Below are 22,216 nucleotides of genomic sequence, written 5' to 3' on the forward strand. Positions count from 1 at the left end.
AGAACTGAGGGACCCCGGGAAAGGGGAGGCGTTGTTTTGGTAATAGCATCTGGGTCCCCCATTATTCGATAACAAAACTGAATCATTAGAGCACAGGTGAATGTAGAGAGGATGAGTGGCAAATAAAAGGTAAACCGTGGCTAGACAATCTATGGTATGTTGAAAATTCTGGATTTTATTCTGAAAATAAGGGAAGTTAGTGAATTTTTCTGCCAGAAAGTGCCGGTTTACCAATGGGAAACAGAGACTATAGTAGTCTTGAAAGACCAACAACCAAAAAATGTCCTAACCAACCCCATGTATATCCTTACGCTTCTCCCTTCAAAATATACACAAATATCCTGCCTCTGTCCATCACTTTTCTTCTCTTGGCTAAGTAGTTTCAGTTCATAAAGTTTTCTTCATAATGTCATTTTGAATTCCTTCATTTCCCAGATTTTCTTTCCTTGAATAAAAACCAATCTTGGGGCCTCAGCTTGCACATTGCTTTGCTCAGCTGTGGGCCATGGCACCATGCTCTCTTCAGACCCCAGCATGGTAGAGCCTGGGGTCCCACCAGCATCTGTGTTCCTGCCACGTGGGTCCAGCTATATGATTGGACCACAATCTTCAAGAAACAAGCCAACTTCTTTCTTGGTCACATTTATGGAGTTTCTCAAGGTAACAGAGATTACTGCCAAGCACAGCAGAACCTCTGTGTACAAGTGAACTGTAGAAATTCATCACTACTCCATCAAGATGTCCCCATAATAGCAGTTAACCTGGGCACAGAGTGCTGAATTGAAATCTGCAGCACATTTTCCAAGTTTTCTGACCTAGATGGGGTAAAGCTTCAGTATTACTGGGTTGAAATATCGCTGTTTCTTGTTAGGAAGTTTATTTCATTTCCTAATACTTCTAGCTTCATACTCAAAGTGGCAGTTTCAAGCAGAGTATACTGAAATAGATCAGTTTCTTTATATCATTTCTGTATTCAATTTTTAAAATTCTTTCATAACCTTATTGTGTCTTTTTAACTAAATTACATGGGTTGAGTAAACTACCCAGACTCTGTGAAAGTCACATACAAAAGAACATGCGATTTCTGATTGTATGCAATCTAACCAAAGCCATTTTAAACAATTTATGGAGAACCTTATGAAATAAGGAGTTACCACAATAGGAGAGCACTGCCCTTGTGGAGAAAAAAAGGCATCCATGTTCACAATTGGCCTTTTGATGATGCTGTACCACCATCCAACCAGGTTGCCGATGACTGTTAAGTCTTATAAAAAATAAAGCTTGTGAAGAACCTGGTTGTTGTGTTGCTATTCAGTTGTGGGTCTTGGAAAAACTCCAGTACTTGTGGTCCTAGCATTAACTAAAGGTGGAATGAAACATGAAGATATAGTACAGTTCATAAGACAAAAATTGTATGGAACTTTAAATAGGAGGCAACTTTTGTGTTAGGACAAGTAATTTCCTAAAATGTGAATGTGCTTTAAAATTCCAATGGTCATAGAAACAACTATTGTTTTCTTTTTTAATATATTTTTTATTTTTATTTTTATTCTCTTACAGTTGTCCCAATTTTTCTCCTTCACCTAGTCCTTCTCCTACTCCCTAGATCAATCCCCACACCATTGTCCATGTCCATGGGTCATTCATATATTTTTTTTAACTAATCCCTTCCCCTTCTATCCACATTATCCCCTCCCCACTTCTCCTTCTTCTCAAGCCTGTCATTCTGTTCCATGTTTCCATGTCTCTGGTTTTGATTTGCTTGTTAGTTTATTTTGTTCATTAGATTCCTCTTATAAGTGATATCACATGATATTTGTCTTTCACCAACTGGCTTATTTCACTTAGCATAATATTCTCTAGTTCCATCCATGCTGCCACAAAAGGTAGGAGTTCCTTCTTTCTTTTTGCTACATAGTATTCCATTGTGTAAATGTACTTACCCTACTTCCAAAACCAGGTAGGACACCACAAAGAAAGAATATTATAGGCCAATATCACTGATGAATGTAGATGTTAAAATCCTCAACAAAATATTGGCAATCCAGATCCAGCAATACATTGAAAAGATCATACGCCATGATCAAGGGGTGCAAGGATGGTACAGTACTCACAAATCAATAAACATAATACACCACATAAACAAAATGAAGAACAAAATCCACATGATTCTATCAATAGTTGCTGAAAAAGCATTTGATAAAATCCAACACCCATTTATGATAAAAACATTCAGCAAAGAAACAATAAAGGGAGTATACCTCAATGTAATAAAGGCCATATATGAGAAACATACTGCCCACATCATACTCATTGGGGAAAAACTAAAAGCTTCTCCCTTAAAATCACGAACAAGACAAGGGTGTCCTCTTTCACTGCTCTTATTCAACATAGTACTTGAAGTTCTAGCCACAGTGATCAGACAGGAAAATCAAATAAGGCATCCAAACTGGAAAGGAGGAAGCAAAGCCATCATTGTTTGCAGATGACATGATAGTGTACATAAAATACCTTATAGTCTCTACCAAAAAAATTACTGGTCCTAATATGCAAATTTGGCAAAGTTGCAGGATACAAAGTCAATATTCAGAAATCAATGGCATTTTGTACACCAACAATGAACTATCAGAAAAAGAAACCAAGAAAACAATCCCATTTACCATAACAAGAAAAATAAAGTACCTCAGAATAAACTTAACCAAGGAGGTAAAAGGCCTATACTTGGAAAACTATAGAACACTGAAGAAAGAAATTGAGGAAGATACAAATAATTGGAAGGATATATCCTGTTCACAGATTGAAAGAATTAATATCATTAAAATATCCATACTACCCAAAGCAATCTATAGATTCAATGCAATCCCCATTAAAATATCAATGGCATATTTCACTGATGTAGAACAAATATTTCAAAAATTTATATGGAACCAAAAAAGACCCTGAATAGCCTTAGCAACTTTGAGACAGGAAGGATAAAGTTGGAGGGATCACAATACCTGATATAAAACTATACTACAAGGCCACTGTAACCAAAACAGCCTGGTACTGGCATAAGAACAGACACATAAATGATGGAACATATTAGAGAGCCCAGAAATAAACCCAAGCTTCTATATTCACTTAATATTTGACAAAGGGGAGTTGAGCATACAATGGAGTAAATATAGCCTCTTTTATAAATGTTGTTGAGAGAACTGACTGGAATATGCAAAAAAGTGAAACTAGAACACCAACTTATACCGTACAACAGAGTAAACTCAAAATGGATAAAAGACTTAAATCATGATATCATAAATCCTAGCAGGAAACATAGGCAGTAAAATTTCAGATATTCCACATTGCAATATTTTTGCTGATACATATATCTCCTAAGGCAAAGGAAATAAAGGAAAGAATAAACAAATGGGACTGCATCAAATTAAAAACTTCTACATGGTTAAAGAAACCATCATCAAAATGAAAAGGAAGCTGACTGTATGGGAGAACATATTTGCCAATGATACATTGGACAAATTAATCTCCAAAATATATAAAGAACTTATATGACTCTACACCAGGAAGACAAACAATCCACTTAAAAAATGGACAAAGGACCTGAGTAGACACTTCTCTAAGGAGGACATACAGATGGCCCATGGACATATGAAAAGATACTCAACATCACTAGGCATCAGAGAGATGCAAATTAAAACCACAATGAGATATCACCTCACACCTGTCAGAATGGCCATCATTAATAAATCAACAAACAACTAATGCTTGTGAAGATGCGGAAAAAAGGGAACCTTAGTGAACTGTTGGTAGGAATGCAGACTGGGGTAGCCACTGTGAAAAACAATATGGAATTGCCTCAAAAAATTAAAAATGGAACTTCCTTTTGACCCAGTGATTCCACTGTTGGGAATATACCCTAAGAATCACAAAGTACTGATTCAAAAGAATTTATGCACCCCTATGTTCATAGTAGCATTATTTATAGCCAAGTGCTTGGAAACAACCTAAGTGCTTGAGTGCCTGAGTGGATCAAAAAACAGTGGTACATTTAAACAGTTGTTATTTTCAAATGAACTGTTATTGTCTTGAAAGTGGAGCTTGAGACAGGAAGTAATTTATCATTCATATTACCACAATGGTGACTTGGTGAACAAGTCCAATGAAAATTCCATATGAATATTGAAAACCAGTTCTATCAGGTCACAAGCATGACATAATTTTTTCAGTTACAATCCACCTATGGAGACTTACCAAAAGATTCTTACTGTTCAGTATTTAAAATGTACTTATCATTTTTTACCAGTTGACTCTATCTTTCCTGAAATCATGCAGAACTAAGTGATGTCTTCTTTAAATCTATTCTCATATCAATCTTATCAAAGAGCGTACAAGAAATTTACAGATATTAGATGCCAAAATATCCAACATAGTATTTGCATATTTTTATTATAACACAAAACTAAGTTCTCAAGAACTATAAACTTTCTCGACCCTGTGTGGTTTATTTCTTCAGTTACTTAAAATGCTGAAAGCAGGGCCTATATGGTTATATGCCTGCTCACTTCATGTTTCTCTCTCCCAGAAATGTACGAGTACACCTCAAGTGTGCATAGCCATTGATTTTTATTGGATTTTTACCAAATCTTACGGTGATTATTTAATGCCTTATATAAATTTCCTTTTGTGTCATTATGGAAAACCTCCTCCATCTTGAAAATCTACAGATACAGAATCATATTTTTAATGTCTCCAGACCAAAAAAAAACAAAAGCAAAAACAAAAAAACAACAACTTACAGCTAATTTAATGTTTTTACTTTGTGGCACAACTTAATGGAGAGGGTTTGAAAAAAGTATGTTAAATATTTTAAATTAAATGTTGTCTTTGTCTCATGCAGAACATGTAGACTATGCCTTTTAATTTAATGAATACCTTTAAAAGGTATAGGTGCTTTGCTATGATACTTAATTTTCAATCATCAATTTTTTAATTGTTAATTTTTTCCTATGTATATTGAGAGTTGTTCACCAGCTATTATTTTTATTGAAAGTGTAATTTTTCCCTTTTCTTCCCAACTTCTCTTGTAAAGAACAAGAAGTGAGTTTCTGCTAATGAACTGAGCAGACATTCAAAATTTTATATGCCTTTCATGTTGTGTAACTCATTCTCCAGGTGATCTCAAGTATCACAGCTTTATATATCTTTGGAGACTAACTCTTAACTTGAATCTCTAGCCCTCAAAACCTGTGTACTTGACTGCCTGCTTAGATTTACATACAGAATGGCATCTCAAACTCAATATCTGCAAAACTGAATTCTTCGTTCCCTCCCGCTTCTGAACCTGCTGGTTTCAGATTCACCTTCCTCTTAGCAAATGGCAATTCTATTATTCCAATTGCTTAGGTCAAAGCCTTGGCACTATCTTAGACTAATCCTTTCACACATCTAGTTCTTTAGCAACTCTAGGCAGTTCTGTATTCTCACTGTCTCCACCTGCTTCCATCCTGATCCAAGTCAATGTCATCTCTAACCTGCATCATTGCAAGAGCCTCCTAGTTGCTCTCTGTCCACAATCCTGGCCCTGTACAGTGTATTTTTTTACATGGCTTCCAAATTATTAATTTCAAAATGTGAACTAAATTGTGTTACCCCTCTGCTGAAAATGATGCTCTGCCTCCATCTCACTCATATTAAGATATAGTCTCTACTTTAATTTTCAACTGAATGTTATAAGGGCTACTACTCTTTTTTTCTCTTTATTTCATCTACAATAGCTTCCTCCTTACTTTCTTCAAACATTGAAAGCGTACTCCTGCCTTCGGGTCTCTAACTACTGAAACTTATTCCTTCTTCTGCCTGGAGTACTCTCCTCACAGATGGCTGGCTCAGTCATTATTTCCTCTAGGTTTCAGCTCAGATACTGCCTTATCAGAGAGTCTTCTCTGACCATCTGATATGAAAGCACACTTTCTGTTGCAGTCCCTATACTATATCTTTCTTCACAGCACCTTTTAAATATCTGTTTATTTTCTAGTTTTTGCTAGATTGTTCCAAGAGAACAGACATGTTGTTTGCAGATACATGCCTAGTACTGTCATACAGAAAGTACCAATAGGTATTTGTTGAATAAATACGTCAGTAAAAGAAACACTATAGTTGTAAACATTTCTGATCTATGATGTTAGTTAATGTAGCTGCAATAAAGCGAACATTGGTTACCAGCTAACTTGCTATGTTACAGTGTTCTTCTGAGGTTCTCTCAAATATTCTTGAAAGATAATTAGTTAAGCCATAGTTGTACATATCTTTTATTGTTTGTTAGACCATCAAAGGATATAAAACAATACAAAAAAATCCTGATTCAGAAACACTTTCTTCTCATGATTCCAAGGAAAGGAAAATTTCTTCCAGCTGAGTAAAATCTGACCTTTAAGTTTCTGGGGTGCAAAGGAAGATAATTATTTTCAGTTATCTGCTAATAGTTTGATTAGGGAAAAATGGTCCTAGTCATTATAAAAGAGCTATTCACTTGAGCACACAATGAAAGTATTCTCTCAATGACACAAAAATCACATATTTTTCCAATTTGGTTTCAAGTAGAAAGGATGTTTCAATTTTTTTTTTTTTTTTGTAGAAAACACAGCTCTATCAACCTGATTTCATTCTTCTTTATTTCCAAAAACATTCTTTAAGTTTAGGTCTTATAATTTATAAAATACTGTGTTTGAATATTTGTTATTGTTTTTTGATTAATGAAAATCTTCCTCTTTGATTTCAACAATAGAATCTTTTACCAATACAATATTTTAACAAGAGTTCTCTCTGGGCTAGGAATGATATGGGTTCTTGTGTTATAATGGATGATTTTTGCTATATCTCACAAAGAGGTGTCTCCATAACAGCCACCATAAAGGAAAGCAAACTGAACTACCCGTTCATATATAGACTTTCACATAACAGGAGAATTTTTAGAGTATGAAATTTTTTTTGTCTCTTACATATGTACTTATAGATATGCCTACTTTTTGTAGAAAGTGTTTATGGCCTATTTCCAAATAAAAGAAAGAGATAATCTTAGAACACACACACATATTTGAATTAGAAACTAATGAAAATTAAAATTTAATTCATTATAAGAAATCATGTGTAGTCTCATAATTATAAGTAAATGTCACTTTAATGTGGGTTATTTTATTTTTAGAAACCCTATTTTCATCTAACACTGAATTTTACCTCCATCTAAATCTTGTAAGGAAGCTAGCATAAAATATTATTTCTATCTTCCTGATAAGAAAACAGGTTCAGCTAGGAAAAATGATTCTCCCAAGGTTATGAAATTAGTCCCTGCTTTTTACCAACAATTATGGAATGTACGTTCTGGTGTATAATATGCAGAAGTAAGCAAAGGGAGACCCAATTAGCTAAGAATGTACCAGTAGATGTCAAAATCTCTTTCATGAATCTCAGGCCACCTTTTAGGCTTCAGCTGTTTAACATTATGATCCCTTGCTTTGGTGAAAATAGGAAAAGCATTTACAAGACTTTTGACTTTACTCAGCAAGAGAATGAATTACATCAGGTAAAAAACCATGAAAGAATTGTTGAACTTTATAGTACAAATGTTTGACTCTCTGGAGTTCACAATGTTTTCTCCAGGAGAGGAAACAATCCCAATTAGTGAGAACATGTTCCTCTGCTGTAGATTATAGATACAGAATCACAAACTGGTAGTTCACGAGCCAATGCTAGACAGTGTGCTTTATGTGCCCTAGTCCCTAACATTCCATGTTATGTTATACCCACTGCTCTTACAAATGTGCATGGCTGTCTGGCCCAGAAGACCCATCGACCTTCATCACTGCTACACTTGGTTTTTCCTCCCTTGGATGCAAATCATCCATCCCTTATCTTTCTTTGACCTGTGACTAGAGTTAATGCCACACTGTTGACCATACATCAATTAGAAGAATCTGCTGCCACATTTTATAAATGTCAGCAAGAATGCCTCCCTCTAGCATTACAGAAAGATCCTCTTGAACAAAACTTATTTTTAGAAATGCAACACAGTGCTTTTTTTTTTCCTACAAGTTTGAATTTCCATTTTATTTAGAAGCCCTGAGGACATTATGGCTGAGGAAATGCATTCTTCAGCCAAGGGACTCGATCATATTGTCCTTACAGATGACACTGGGTATTTTGCTAGAGTAAGGATAATAAAATTAAACCTGTCATTCTTGTTGGGGTATCTGAGAAGTACGTGTAAGGCATGAATGATGCTGGCTCAGGGTTTTAGACCCAAGCATGAGGGGTAACAAGACTCCTTTTTCAATAGCAGTGGCTGCCTTTGGTGCTTATTCCGGGCAAAGCCACTAGTCACACAGTCTTAGTTTTTCCACAGGAAACATGTAATATGTAGAGATTTTAGCATCTCTTTTAGATCTATTCATAGAAACCATTTTCTACTGCATCCAAGTCTCATAAAATACAAAATGAGTCCTGGGTGGTTCAGTAAACAACCACGCAAAATAAGCCTTAAGCCTACACTTTTCTTTGGAGGTTGCCTTGGTATCAGAATGATCTGCTGGAGGAAAACACAGGAGTTTGTTTGTTTGTTTTTTTCAAATTGGTTATCAGGCAAGGGAAAAAATTCAGGCAAGAATATCAGAGATCCATGAAGGATTGTTGCCTCAGTGGGTACCCTTATTTACATGCTTTTAAAAAAAATTCCAAAAGTTTAACAATATGCATTGTTGCCCATTGCTATAATTTGAGTTTACTTTCATAATAAAGAGATCTTCCTATATAAAAACATGATTTTTATAGTACAAATCTTTATGTTTATTCATACTCTCCCACCCATACCCAGGAGTTTACTAGAATAATATGGAAATGTGAAAAATGGCTGGCGCATGAAGAGGAAAATTATTTCCACATTTTGTTTATATCACCACCTTGTACATGATGCTGCTTTCAAGGAATTGTGGCTTCTACTATATATGTCAAGGTTTTCATAGGCTCATGAGTTTGTATATTACAATTCTTATGCCTATTAGCTTCACATACCTTCCCTGTAAAAGTATATGAATCTCATCATTTTGCAAGTGGACATACTTATTTTGCCCATCAACTCTGAACAATAGGATAACAAATAATAATTTTATTTGGGTCTACACAGTTAAGACTTTACTTAAAGGACTGGGTTTTATTTTTTTCGTTTTTTTAAATTTTTTTATTTTTTTGTCTCCATTTTTCCCCCACCAATCCCCCGGCCCCACCCATCCCCACCTCCCACCCTCGATCCCATTCCCCTTTAGCTTTGTCCATGTGTTTAAAGGACTGTGATTTAACTAGATGTTACAGTTTAACTTTATAGTTTTAGTTAATAACAACTAAACTCAAGATAGAATCAACCATAAACATAAATAGAGAACACAAGCAAATAAATGGACATGCATAAGTATGTATACACACTCACCAACACAATTACAGTAAATAGCAATGTGGGATTTCAGAGTTAACCACAAATCCTTCTTCACTACTGCACTGATGAATCCCTGTATATTGGCTGGGTATGGGAAATTATTCTTTTCCTCATTACCCTTGTTCTGGTATCTGGTTATCATCCACTGTACTCACAAAAGTCCAAATTAAATTCATAACTTCCTTGTATTAGAAAGTTGAAATGTATCAACCATAAGATTGATTAGTTTCTGTGACAAGTGCTTAAAATTTAGACTTTTTAAGGACAAATTATTTTAAAAGACCTGTTTGTTTTTGTTTAATAATACACAGATTTGAACAAATGAAATGGCTTCAGATTAAGAGGTTCTCTTCTACTTGCTACAATATGTCATTTTTCTCTCTTTTTTGTCATGCGTAGAAAGAGATTTATAATCCTCCTTGATTCTTAACATAAGTAGGAAAAAAATCTTTTCAGGGTTTTCAAAGACTTTTCCTCTTGAGCATCTATTTCTTAAGTATTTCTTATATTACCTCTACCTCACCAAATAGTGGTAGAAGGTGAGATATAAGATTGTCAAATTTGTATCTGTAGACTGTTTTAATATTCAACTATTTTGTTACTGGTATGAAAACTTCTCTTCCCAGTGGTTGCAGATTTTTAAACTTTTTTAAGGACTTAGTGTAACTTCAGAGAGATGCTAGTCCCTGCTGGGAAATCTCTGACACTCTGAAGGTAGGGTAATGTCCTGAAACAAACAAACAAATAAATAAATAAACAGACGATTTGGCACAATATTACATTTTCTCTTCCAATTTCTTCCTAAGTTTTCCTCAACCCTCATCACCTTGGAAATTTAGATAACAAAAGATGAGAGCTTTCTACTGTTAACATAACCTAAAAACTTTTTCACCCTTTGATAATTATAATATTGCCAAATAAACTATGGCTAGATACTGAGTCTTCTGGTCCAAGAATTAAAAATTTCAACTCTCACACATTTTGTATATTAGAGAGGAGAAACCTGCATTCTTCACCTTTACCTATACATCTACATTCTCCTGACTCTAAAAATACACAGCTTCAGACCCACAGAGAGGCATTCTGAAACGATTAGCTGAAAACAAAAGGAATGGTATGTCACTATTTCATAAACATAAGGGCATTAGGCTTTGAGGAGAGAATGAAATGCTGGGTCCCTAAGAAAAAATGGAGAAGGGGCAGATTCAAATGTTTCTATTCTACTTTTTATCCTTCTTATTCTATTCTACTATTAATCTTCCCATCTTATTTGAATATGCCTTTGTTTCTTTGCAGCACTCATTGTACTTTGTAGCTCACAAACTCTTAAACATGGTCCAATTAAAGCCTTCCTCAAAGGCAGCACTCCTTACTGGATGGGTAAGAGCAGGTAGGGCAGAGGTGCTAGAACTGTTGCTGATTCAAGTTAAGTTTTTCCACAAGAACCTGGTGTGGTAAAATGGTTTATTCATGTGGAAAGCTGCCCCTGGGTTTCCAATGTCCAATCTCTGCCAGTCCCACCATGGAAAAAATTGAACCTTGTCCTCAACAAGACCTAAGCCAAAGTCAGTGTCCAGAATTTCTGCTTCATGTGAAAGCTTAGTCCTTTTGGAGCCCATACCATTTGCTGCAGGCCGTGGCTGCTGCTAGACCCACATGATTGCCCACTTCTGGGTGAGGGGGAGAGCATGAACAAATAGGGTAAGTGTGGGTCACAGGCAAGAGAGATAGAATCTTTGTACCCCAGAAATTATATATCTCAGGTTTAGGACAAACCAGGTGCTTTTTCAAAAGAGCTTAAGTAAAAGACCATAAAAGTCCTAGAGGAAAACATAGGCAGTAAAATTTCAGATATCCCACATAGCAATACTTTTGCAGATATATTCCCTAGGGCAAGGGAAATAAAGGAAATAATAAACAAATGGGACTACATCAAACTAAGAAGCTTCTACACTGCTAAAGAAACCATCGTCAAAATAAAAAGAGAACCAAATGTATGGGAGACCATATTTGCCAATGATACAATGGTCAAGGGTTTGATCTCCAAAATATATGAAAAACTCATATGACTCAACACTCCAATTAAATCCAGGAAGATAAACAATCTAATTTAAAAAATGAGCAAAGAATCTGAATAGGCACATCTCCAAACAGGATATACAGAGGGCCCATAGACATATGAGAAGATGCTCAACTCCAGTAGACATCAGAAAAATGCCAATTAAAACTACAGTGAGATACCATCCTATATAAATCAGAATGACCATCATTAATAAATCAACAAATAACAAGTGCTGGTGAGGATGCAGAGAAAAGGGAACCCTCGTATACTGTTGGTGGGAACCAGCCACTGTGGAAAACAGTATAGAATTTCCTAAAAAAAAAAACCCTAAAAATGGAACTGCCTTTTGACCCAGCAATTCCACTGCTGGGAATATACCCTAAGAATACTAAGTGACCAATTCATAAGAACTTATGCACCCCTATGTTCATAGACATGCTATTTACAATAGTTGAGAGCTGGAAACAGCCTAAGTGCCCATCAGTAAATGAGTGCATCAAAAACTGTAGTACACTTACACAATGGAATACTACACAACAGAAAGAAAGAAGGAACTTACCTTTTGTGACAACATGGATGGAACTGGAGAATATTATGCTAAGTGAAATAAGCCAGTCAGTGAAAGACAAATAGCATATGATCTCACCTATGAGAGGAATCTAATGAACAAAATAGAACCACAGGCATGGAAACATGGAACTTACTGACAGTGACCAGAGGGGATGGAGGAAGAGGGTAATGGTGGAAAGAAGGGGAAAGAACTAGATAAAAAACATGTATGAATGACCCATGGACATGGACAACAGTGTGGGAATTGACCGTGGGAGCAGGGGGTAGAATGGGCAGAGGAGGGAAAAAGGGGAAAAATTCAGACAACTCTAATAGAATAACAATAAAAATATGATTTTAAAAAAAGAACCAATCAATTTCCCAGGCTTCCATAAGCTTTTCAATAGGTCCTCCCCTCGCCAACCCATTGTTCCCCAGGCTAGAGTGACAGGGCTCCACTGTCAAGTACCTTCTCCTTGTACCCCACCAACCATCCGGTACCAGAGGAAGGAAGGAATGGGTGTTAATCCCGTTGCTGGAACAATGGTATGATACTTTGGGATGTGAAGCTGTACCTTCCTGGTGAAGCACATAGGCTTAAGCTCCCTAGTTTATTAATCTCAATGTCTATTTATTAATAATTAGCTAAATACCAATGGTAACAGAACCTGTAAGCATTTGTCTGAAAGCAAAATCTGTTTAATTGTATGCTAATCTTTTAAAAACTTCCTTACTCTGAATTCAGTAGAATTGACATGATCTACCTACCCACTAAGACTAAGGCTGTACTAGTGCTTTAGGGGCTTTTTCAATTATTTGCCATAAATACAACATGTCAGAAAAGCCCATAATGACACACACTGTGCACATCTCACAAGAACCTCTGTATCTCAGTCATCTGCCACTGAAAAGATTTAAGCACACAAGGCTCCAAGCACATCTATAATTCATATACTTTGCAATGAGCCACCTGTTTTCCGTCCTACAGGCATTTTCTTTGAGCACTTATCATGGCTGTCCATTGAAGTTCCTGTGTTGGAACTGATTAAAGCATTGAGTAAAACTTAACTTCCCCAAAGTCCAAGGTATGACAAGTAGTGACAGCAAAGTTCTGAGTAATAAATGTAGATCTTCAATCACAAGGTCACATGACACATGTTTAACAGAGGAAATGTCAGGATCCTAGTTGTGGCTGGGTACCTAGTTTTGGATAAGGAGTAAAATGTCTCCACAGCATAAACTGCTAATAAGTAGGATAGACCACCTCACCATAACACCAACTATCTTGATTTACTTTCTCAATTTTGTAGAACATGGAGGGTGCCAAAAACCAAAAATTTTTGCTGAAATAGAATCTATATCCTACATTCATGAAAATTAATACAGTCAAAACAAGGCCAGCCTCCTTTAGCAATTCAGTTCCATAAATAAGGTGGAGGCTATTTGATAAGCCCAGAACTAAATTAAAGATTCTCAGGCAGATTCAGAATATATTCTGAGGTATTTTCTTCCAGGAGAGTTATCTAGGGCACTGGCCTTTTTCTTTCTGGGGCCCTGGATTGGCACTAAAGCTTTTGTATCTAAATCTGATTTACCGCTTCTTGGTGAACCTTGCCCTATAACTCTCTACTACTCCCATTTTAGCTTTGATTTTCTTCTTTAAATGTAAGCACTGACAGTTGACTTTTCTTTCTTGTATTTTTTGCGATGCAAGCATCTGACTTAAACTCTGATGGCCCAGACACCCATTTTAAAGACACCCACTTCAAAGGTGGCTGCCCTGCATAAACACTTTGCCAGCCAAGGGACTAGGTAAAGAGCCATGTTGGCCCCCACCCCATCTCCAAGTTCCTTTGTCTTAAGTTCTTGGTAAGATTTTGGTAAGTGACCACTTGGGTGCTTGGTTTTCTCTTCTTACACTTTAAATTTCTGCTTTTATGCTTTAAATTCACCAAAAAAGAGTGAGCCAGTGAAATTCTAGGCCCCCACCCTCAACCCCAATAAAAGCAGAGTCCCAGGCCTGAGTACAATTTCCCCCACCCTCCACACCCCATCACCTGGGTTGCCACAGGTGTGTCCTGTAATTCTTAGGTCTTGTAAGTGATAAACAGTTTTCTTTTTCATTTTATTTTAAATTTTTCTAATGGATATTGCTGTAGGCATCTTTCAATGATAATGAAAATCACAAGGGTCAGTCCAGCCACAACACTGGTTACTGATAGGCTGAGACCTGCTCAAAGCAGACCTCACTATTCTGTCTTCAGAGAACTCACCCTGCTTTACTCTCTTAGCCATTTGCTGCTCCTTAGGTCTAGTACCAGCAGGTACTATGAGATATGTTAACTGAGAATATCATCTCTTTCCTTCCCTACATCGATATCCCCATATCACGATCTTAAGAAGTATCTCTGATTCTCTTAGAGTGTTGGGAAATGCCCGGCCTGGTTTCAGGAGCTATAACCCTGCTGGACAGGCTGGAGGGCCCCAAGGCTGGAAATAATCAGGAGGATTGTCCTGTCTCCCCCGGCAGGGGCGTAGCCCCTGCCTCTCTGCTTTGCCATGGAGGGTTAGTGACCAATGACAAGTAAGTTACCTTGCGCTGAGGTAAACGACCTAAGACAGGTCCTAGTTGGTATTGGCAGCAGACAAGAAATTGGGGGACACGGAGAAGGGGCAAAAAGGTCCCCGCACCCCTCGGCTTGCCTTGGACATGGCTGGAGTCCTCATTACAGCTGAGAAGCAGTCTCCTTATCTCTTCGTGGTTCCCTCCCCCGGCCTGGCTCAGGCTTGAAACAGTGCAGGAAAGAGCCCTAAATCAGGTTTGGCAGATGCTGGGGAAATCAGGCCTCAAAGTAAATTCTTTAGAGTGTGCTTTGTTTTTTCCTCAGATCTCTGGCCAGCTCATGTTGCGAAGGACATTTACATTATTTACACCCCTTACCCTATATTGTTAAGGTGGTTGCCCTCATCTCTAGTCTCTTTTGTTTATTCTAGTTTCCTTTAAGACCCAGGTAAATCAGTGTATTCTTGTCACTTGTCTTCTTAAAGGCATCATATATTCTCTGTGAAATTTAACATATGAATGTAATGAGATAACGTGTGCTTTGCTGTTATTAGCCCCACTGATAAGATTTTCAATAAAAGCCTTGGGACAAAGGGAGATGGGGCCTTCCCCACTAGAGGGATGTGCCACTGCCTTCTCCAGTAAGAGGGAAGTGCCCACATCTGCTCTCCTGGCAAACAGAGAAGTGTTCGCAACGTTTTGTGTTTATTCCCCCTAATCCGTGACAACCCTGGGACGGGCCCTGTGGGATTCAGAGTCCTTCTCCCACCTCAGCTGGCCCCAGCCGGTTTCCCTCAGGTTTAGGGAGCGCTGCGCTCTCTGCTGTGTTCCCCTGCGGTGGTGTGCCCTGCCTAGCTGCTGCGCGGTGCGACACTAGACGTTAAAGGAAATTAATTGAAGAGGAATTTAAATGTGTGAAACATGGGCATTTGGTTCATTATTTGTCATCAGTATATCCTTCAACTATCCAATGAAAAGAAGCAGCATGAACTAACCCATAAAGCTTCCAGTTCTGTACTTCAAGGAGGAAACTCTCAGCCAGGCTGACCAAACAATTAATAAGACCCAAGGATTTGCTTGGACTTTAGAATGGGTTTATCAGTTTATAAATAATCCTAAACCAGTTAATATTAAAAACAAACTTTGCAATAGGACACTTGCATTTTTCTACTTGAATTAAGAGATGTGGATAATGAAGTTGAAGTTGAGGATTTCTGGGGTACCTTGTCATGTGGAGGATTTTTGGAATCAGAGAAGAATCATGGGGCTGACCAATGGAAGCCTAGAAGCAATAGAGCAGAGAGAACAGCCAGGCCAAACTTTCACATGCCAAAAAGGGAGAACAGGATGGGAATCTCAGTATCTGCATGAACAACCTGATGACTCAAAGAAACCAAGTCACACCATGGAATCCGAAGCAAAGGACATGAACTGAGTCTGGTATTTGGCAAAGGTCAGTATTCAGCTGCTTTTCAAACTTATTTTGAAGAGCTGTTCTGGTACTTATTAGTACTTTTTTTAGAGTAATTTTCAATGGCCTAATTTAGGGTATTTAAATTTAGAGTTAAAGTCATATTAATGGAGTTAAAACAGAAATGAAGTAGATTGGTACCAATGAAACTTATAAGATTGTTGTGAAACCATTGCTCAACACAATCTATGAAGGCTAACAATAGTATTAGTGCTACTGATATTAAAATAATTCAAAAACTGAGTGTTTGATAAAGTGCAATTGGTTGACCTCTTTTTTTTTTTTTTCCTAACATGGTACCTTTATTTCACTCCGATCCTTTCAGTGCTACTTCCTTATAGATGGATATCTTAATTAAGAGTTTAGGTGAATCTGAACCCTTGAAATTTTTGCAGCTTTGTGAATGCACCTTTTAAAATAATAATGCTGCCTAAAATTATTATTTAAAGTAAGAACAAAGTTTTAACTATACAAACGAGGCAAACAGAGGAGAAAGACACCTTCCTGTTTAAGTGTGTTCCTGACAAAGGCAGGAGGAGTGAGTGGATGGGAGGAAGGCAAATGTTTTATTGTAGCAGTGATTCTGCTTGAGGATGCTGTGAGCAAAGGAGAGGGGAGTCTGGGGCTTGGCTGACCTGTCAGCTGGCGTGCTGGAAGGTGATCTGGTAGAGGCCATAATTCATGCAGGGGTAGGGCAGGGCTCACTGGGGAAAAGAACCTTGGGTTTGAGTCTCAGGATATGGTGATGGCAGTCTTGATTCCTCAGACACAAGAGGACATCAGGCCGCTATGGCCTGACTTGAAAGTTGTTTGTACTCCTATAAGCCAAACAATTCAATCAACAGAGCACTAGAAAATTTTCAACTTGAATAAATCAGTCAAGTGAAAAATGTGATGACTTTGACTTATAGTAATTCTGTATGTACATTTAATTGAAAACTTAGGTGACTTCCTTAAATGTTTAGGTCCATGTGTCTTGCAAAGATCTTATATTTGGTTGGTACTGGTTTTAAAAAAAATGATGGAAAATGCCTTTCTTTACACCTCTATGTCACTTGAACATCATTAATAGTTTCTTTTTTATCTGTAGGAATAAAGGCTTAGCAATATCACAAATGATTGTTTTAAATAAACTTTTCATTTTAGCCAGATATCTTACTGTGAAACAGACACTAGAGAGACAGGTAACACATTGCTTATTGCTTTCTGCAATATCAGGTTCCTTGCAAAACAATGCATTCTGTACCCTATTGGTTTCTCTTATTAAAGTATGTATTGTTTATAGGAGGAGAGGCAGGATGCTGTTCTCACAGAAATAGTGCTGATTAGGAGCTGCTGTTCAGTTTAACTATCTTCCCAAACTAAGTGTGATGATGGGTGGTACGGTAGACTATAATATATAGCTCTTAAATACTAAGGGAACTCAGGAGTTTGTTTCAAGCAATTAACTATAACAATAATTTTCACTGTTCTAATCCTTTGCAGACTGTAATGTTGAGGGTGTTACATTTAACAACCCTCCTTAGGATCTTAAAGAGAGAAATGTCTAACTTAAGTACTTCGAATGATTGTATTTCTGTGTTGCTCCAAAACAGCTTTAACGATATCATTTTCACAGTTTTCCCACGAGAGGTGAGACTATACTGCACAGACGTTTTCTGTTTCAAGTACTCATCAAGTGAACACATGTACCTGGCACTGCATGGTTCTCTCTACCATTTCACTTTGCCACCTCAAGGTCCACCTGGTATGAATTGAGAAGCTAAAGTATTGGGTGGGACAAATTACAAAATGCAGCAGGCAATTATAGAAGGCTTCTTGGAACAAGCGATCAAATGTTTCCTCTCATCCTAAGGATTTTTGATGTGCTTTGGAACAAGTGGCTAACTTGAAGAATATATGACCTAATCTTGGATGGGTACACTAAAGCACTCATTGAAAAAAGAATATATTTCTACTTATTGTCCAGATTGGGGCAAACTGCAATTACACACTTACATGTTATTAAAAGTTTGCAACTCTGACATTTCCACAGTCATTATTTTTTCTTCTTGTTTTGACATTCTCTCTTAACTATTAATGTTTATTAGGCCATCTTCTCTCATAAAATTAGTTGGTTGATCTAATTTAGGCTCAGAACTTCAAATTACTGAATCTCTGCAATCTCTTACCTCAAAATACAACTTAAACCCTTAACCTCAGCCCATCTGTTGAATACATGGATATTCTATTGCCATTGCAAGCATGAGAATAAAGTGGTCTGGAGTGGGAGACTTCAGCCAAGAGTCACTCTAATGATTTAGAGAGAGATGGTCCACACCAGGACCAGAGGAATAGCAAGAAGAATGGAAAGGAGGACTCAGAGGAAAGAACTATTTCTAAGACTGAAACTTTATGACTTTGAAAAGTCATGGATATGGAAGAAATGGAGAGGAAGAGGAAAGGGTCTATGATGACTCACAAGTTTCTGACTTGGCAACCTGAATGGCTCTAGGCAATATGGGGAGAGAAGAGGATACAAAAATATAGGCCAGATAATGGGAACATTTCTGGAATCAGGGATTTAAATGTCTTGAGGACATGCAGGTGAAGACACCTGTTAATGGACAGAATATAAGAGCCTAAAATCCAGGACAGATAATTCAGGGCTTGAATTGAAATCATGGTCATAGCAGGTATTACCCTGAGAGAGTATGTAGAAAGAAAAGATAATGAATAGAAAATCCAACACAGGATCTCATATTTACTACTCCATTGTTGTCATTATCTAGTTGTTTTTTAAGTTTGTTAAAATTGCTTTTATCTTTTAAGATATCACAAATTGTTTATAACTATATGACTATGAAAATAACTAAAAACAACTATAACTTCATTACGACATTTACAATATGCAATAAAATAATTTCTATCAGAATTAGAAGTGACACCTGTTTTACCAATCTTTTATAGCCATACTCAATAGTTTGGGTGAAAGAAATGAAGCAATATGTTTATGTATAATTTAAATTGCTAAGAGGCATTTAATAAGAAAAAATTAGATCACAATTACCTGGTTTGGAATTTTACGAGACCTCTAATGTTAACATTTTCCCCCTATCCAGGGATTCAGATGAATCATCCATATCATCAGGAGCAAAAGCAGTAACTAATTTGGGCATCCAGGGTAGGCAGTATTTTTGCCGACATACTCACTCATGCCACTTGCAAGGATAAGCCATCTGCAAGTTAAGTTAAATGCAGAGGAAGCTGCCTGAAAGTTCTGAATAAATCTTTTTTTCATCATGCTGTTGAAGTTCTTCTAATGCTAAGCTTCTGAAATGGTTAAAAAGATATTGTTGTCCCAAAACCATTGGCTTTATTCCCTCCATAAAAATCATTAAGAGCTCTGTCATCGATCAAAGTACATCAGTGCCATTGGATAAATTGGCCCCTTCAGGGCAATGGAAGTGATCAGCATTTTTCTCATAACCATAGATGCACATGCTGTCCACTGTGCATTGAGAATTATTTTGTATGGTGAGAAAAAATGAGATTTAAATGTCATAATAATTCAGTCTAGAATAGGCATAGGAATACATGTGGGGTTATTGATGCCAAATTTTAAGTGTTTTATACAACAAGGATTTGACATCACTTTGGAAGACAGAATTTACCAATGTTCTAGGTATCTTCAATGTTGTGCCTCTTCCAGACCTGGGGATTTAGGATCTCATTTGCCTTTTCTCCTCCCACCTGAATAAAGTTGATCACTCCTTCTAATTCATTACTTTTTCTTTATATACACATCTGCTATGGTAAATAGCACAAATACTATAACTACTGGTTTCCTTGCCAATTTCTCCCTCTAGACCGTGAACAAGCTGGACAAAGGTCTATATTTTTTCTCTTTTTAGTTGCCCAGAATAAAGAACATAGCATAACATAGGTGGTAAATAGGTATTTGTTGAAATAAAAAATAAAATGTGTGTTTTATTTTGAAAGTGTAAAACTGAAAATGAAAGTATTATAGAATAAAATCTATATTATAAAAATTTTAGGCTAGATTTGAGAAAATGAAGCAGATAGGAAAATAATACATTTTTGAAGCTCAGAGAAGTGAGCTAATTATGAAATATATTACTGTTTATATCAGTCTCATTTAAGTAAGTTATTTTATTTCAGAGGGATGAAAATAAGTTTTAAAATATATTAACGCTTTGGTAGTTTGTATTCTTTTTGTGTTCTTCAAAATTTCAAAAATGTAAGTAAAATGTAGCTGGGAGTCTCATTTTATTACCATGATATATGAACAAATATCTGTAATTAATTGAATTAGACATAACAGGGCTAATTCAGGAGGAAAAAAAACTACTGGCACAAAAAAACTCTCAACTGGCATGCTTTGATTGGTTTACTGATGTGAACCTGGGGCCATGATGTACTTCCCTGGGGCCATGATGTACTCATAACCAGTTATCTCAGTGTGACCTAAAAATAGTATTTTCTATGTGGCTAGGATGTGCAATTGGCAGAGACGTGCTCTTCTGTGGCATAGGGGTAAGTTATCATGTTGATCTGAAACATTTTCTTATGAATAGCAAAGCATATTATGAAGAAAAAATTAGGTTACTCATTTGTGTATGAAGAGAGAAACTTTAAAAATCTTTTTAATGTTGGTTTATATTGGTAAGAAGCCAGCATGACCTCTCTAGGCATCAGGTGTAGGCAAAACATTGAGAGAAGTCTTTAGGGCATTATATATTCTTCACTTAATTATTTACTTTAATGAAATCAGTTATAAAATAGGGATTTGTGGCATGAGAGACTAAACTCTGGTATCAGTATAAGGGCCAAATAGCAGATGTGAAACTGTTATTTTAAAGTAAGAATTGAGAAAGGCAGTTAATAAAGAGAAGAGGCTAAATGTTGAACAGCCTGAATTGTAGAAAGTCATATTCAACCAGAGATCAAGAAGCTGGGAAACTGGGAAGAACAGAACCATAGGCAAGGTCCAGAAATTGGGATACAATTAAGGATTAGAAGATCAACAACTTGATTAAGAGATGGAGAGCCAGTCTAGAGTAATGAGTTATTAGGAAGGTCTGGGAGCCAGCGAGCTTCCTGGAGCATTAGGAGGGTCAGAGGAAGCATGGGGTCTAGAATTCAGCATCAGAAGGCCTGAGTTAAGGAGACCAATGACCAAAGCACTGAAATGATCCAAAAGCAATGGCATTTTGACCTTAGCATTCTTGATGCTTTCTTCGTACTTTCTGTCAGGACAAGGGGTAGTCTCAAAAGGCAGACAGCCCAAGTTCTGTTCTTATAGTCTTTTATTTATTTGATCTGGTTTGCTATATATTTAATTCTCATTTTCCTTATCTCTCTGTGGTAGCCTCACTGGGCTACCTGCTCTTCTTTGAAGATGCCAGAATTCTCAGGGTATTCATGTTTGCTGTTGCCTTCAGAAGCTCTCCCCAGACATTTGAAGGGTTTGCTTTCCCATTTCTTTTAGGACTCTGTGAGGTTCCATAATAACTTTATATAAAATAGAGCCAACATATCATCTTCCTGTTCACACTCATAAATCCCCTTAACTCAGGAGACCATAGCAGATTATATTGCAATGTCAAAATACAGTACAGTTTTTATACTTTAAAAAAAAACCTGTAAGTCTAAATTTTATCTCCAAAATTTTAAGTGTTGACAACTAATTCAGAAGTTGTAAAATACAAGAAAAACATATAGCATCTTCTGTCAAGATGCAATCTGTGAATGTCTCCTAAGTCCAAAATGTGATCATAAGATCACATAAATGTCTTGTAGGTTCACATCTCATGACAATGAATGAGGAACTGAGGAAAAAAGAATATCAGAACCACACTTTGCCTTTAAATTGCTACTTCTAGGTTTTCAGGATTTTCTTGTGTTCATGGGCAAGATAGGGATTTTACCATTTCTTTTTAAAGACCATGCTCAAATGTTATTAAGCTGTATGCTTGAAGTTATTTTATTTGTTTGTTTCAGAATTGTTTTATTTATTTATTTATTTTAATAAGTTTTGGCCAAGGACTTCTCTGCACATTCATGGAATGCTGAATAGTCAGTAAGAAACAATCT

General features: G+C 36.7%; 1 pseudogene; it reads left to right on the forward strand.

Annotated features, from left to right (window-relative positions):
• The first annotated feature begins 1,025 nt into the window (after positions 1-1,025).
• LOC129066089 (uncharacterized) overlaps positions 1,026-22,216 on the forward strand; it is a 168,034-nt pseudogene continuing 146,843 nt past the window's right edge.

Source organism: Pteronotus mesoamericanus, unplaced genomic scaffold, assembly GCF_021234165.1.
Source record: "Pteronotus mesoamericanus isolate MK-2021 breed Mesoamerican mustached bat unplaced genomic scaffold, CSHL_Meso_final contig_182, whole genome shotgun sequence".
Lineage (NCBI taxonomy): Eukaryota > Metazoa > Chordata > Mammalia > Chiroptera > Mormoopidae > Pteronotus > Pteronotus mesoamericanus.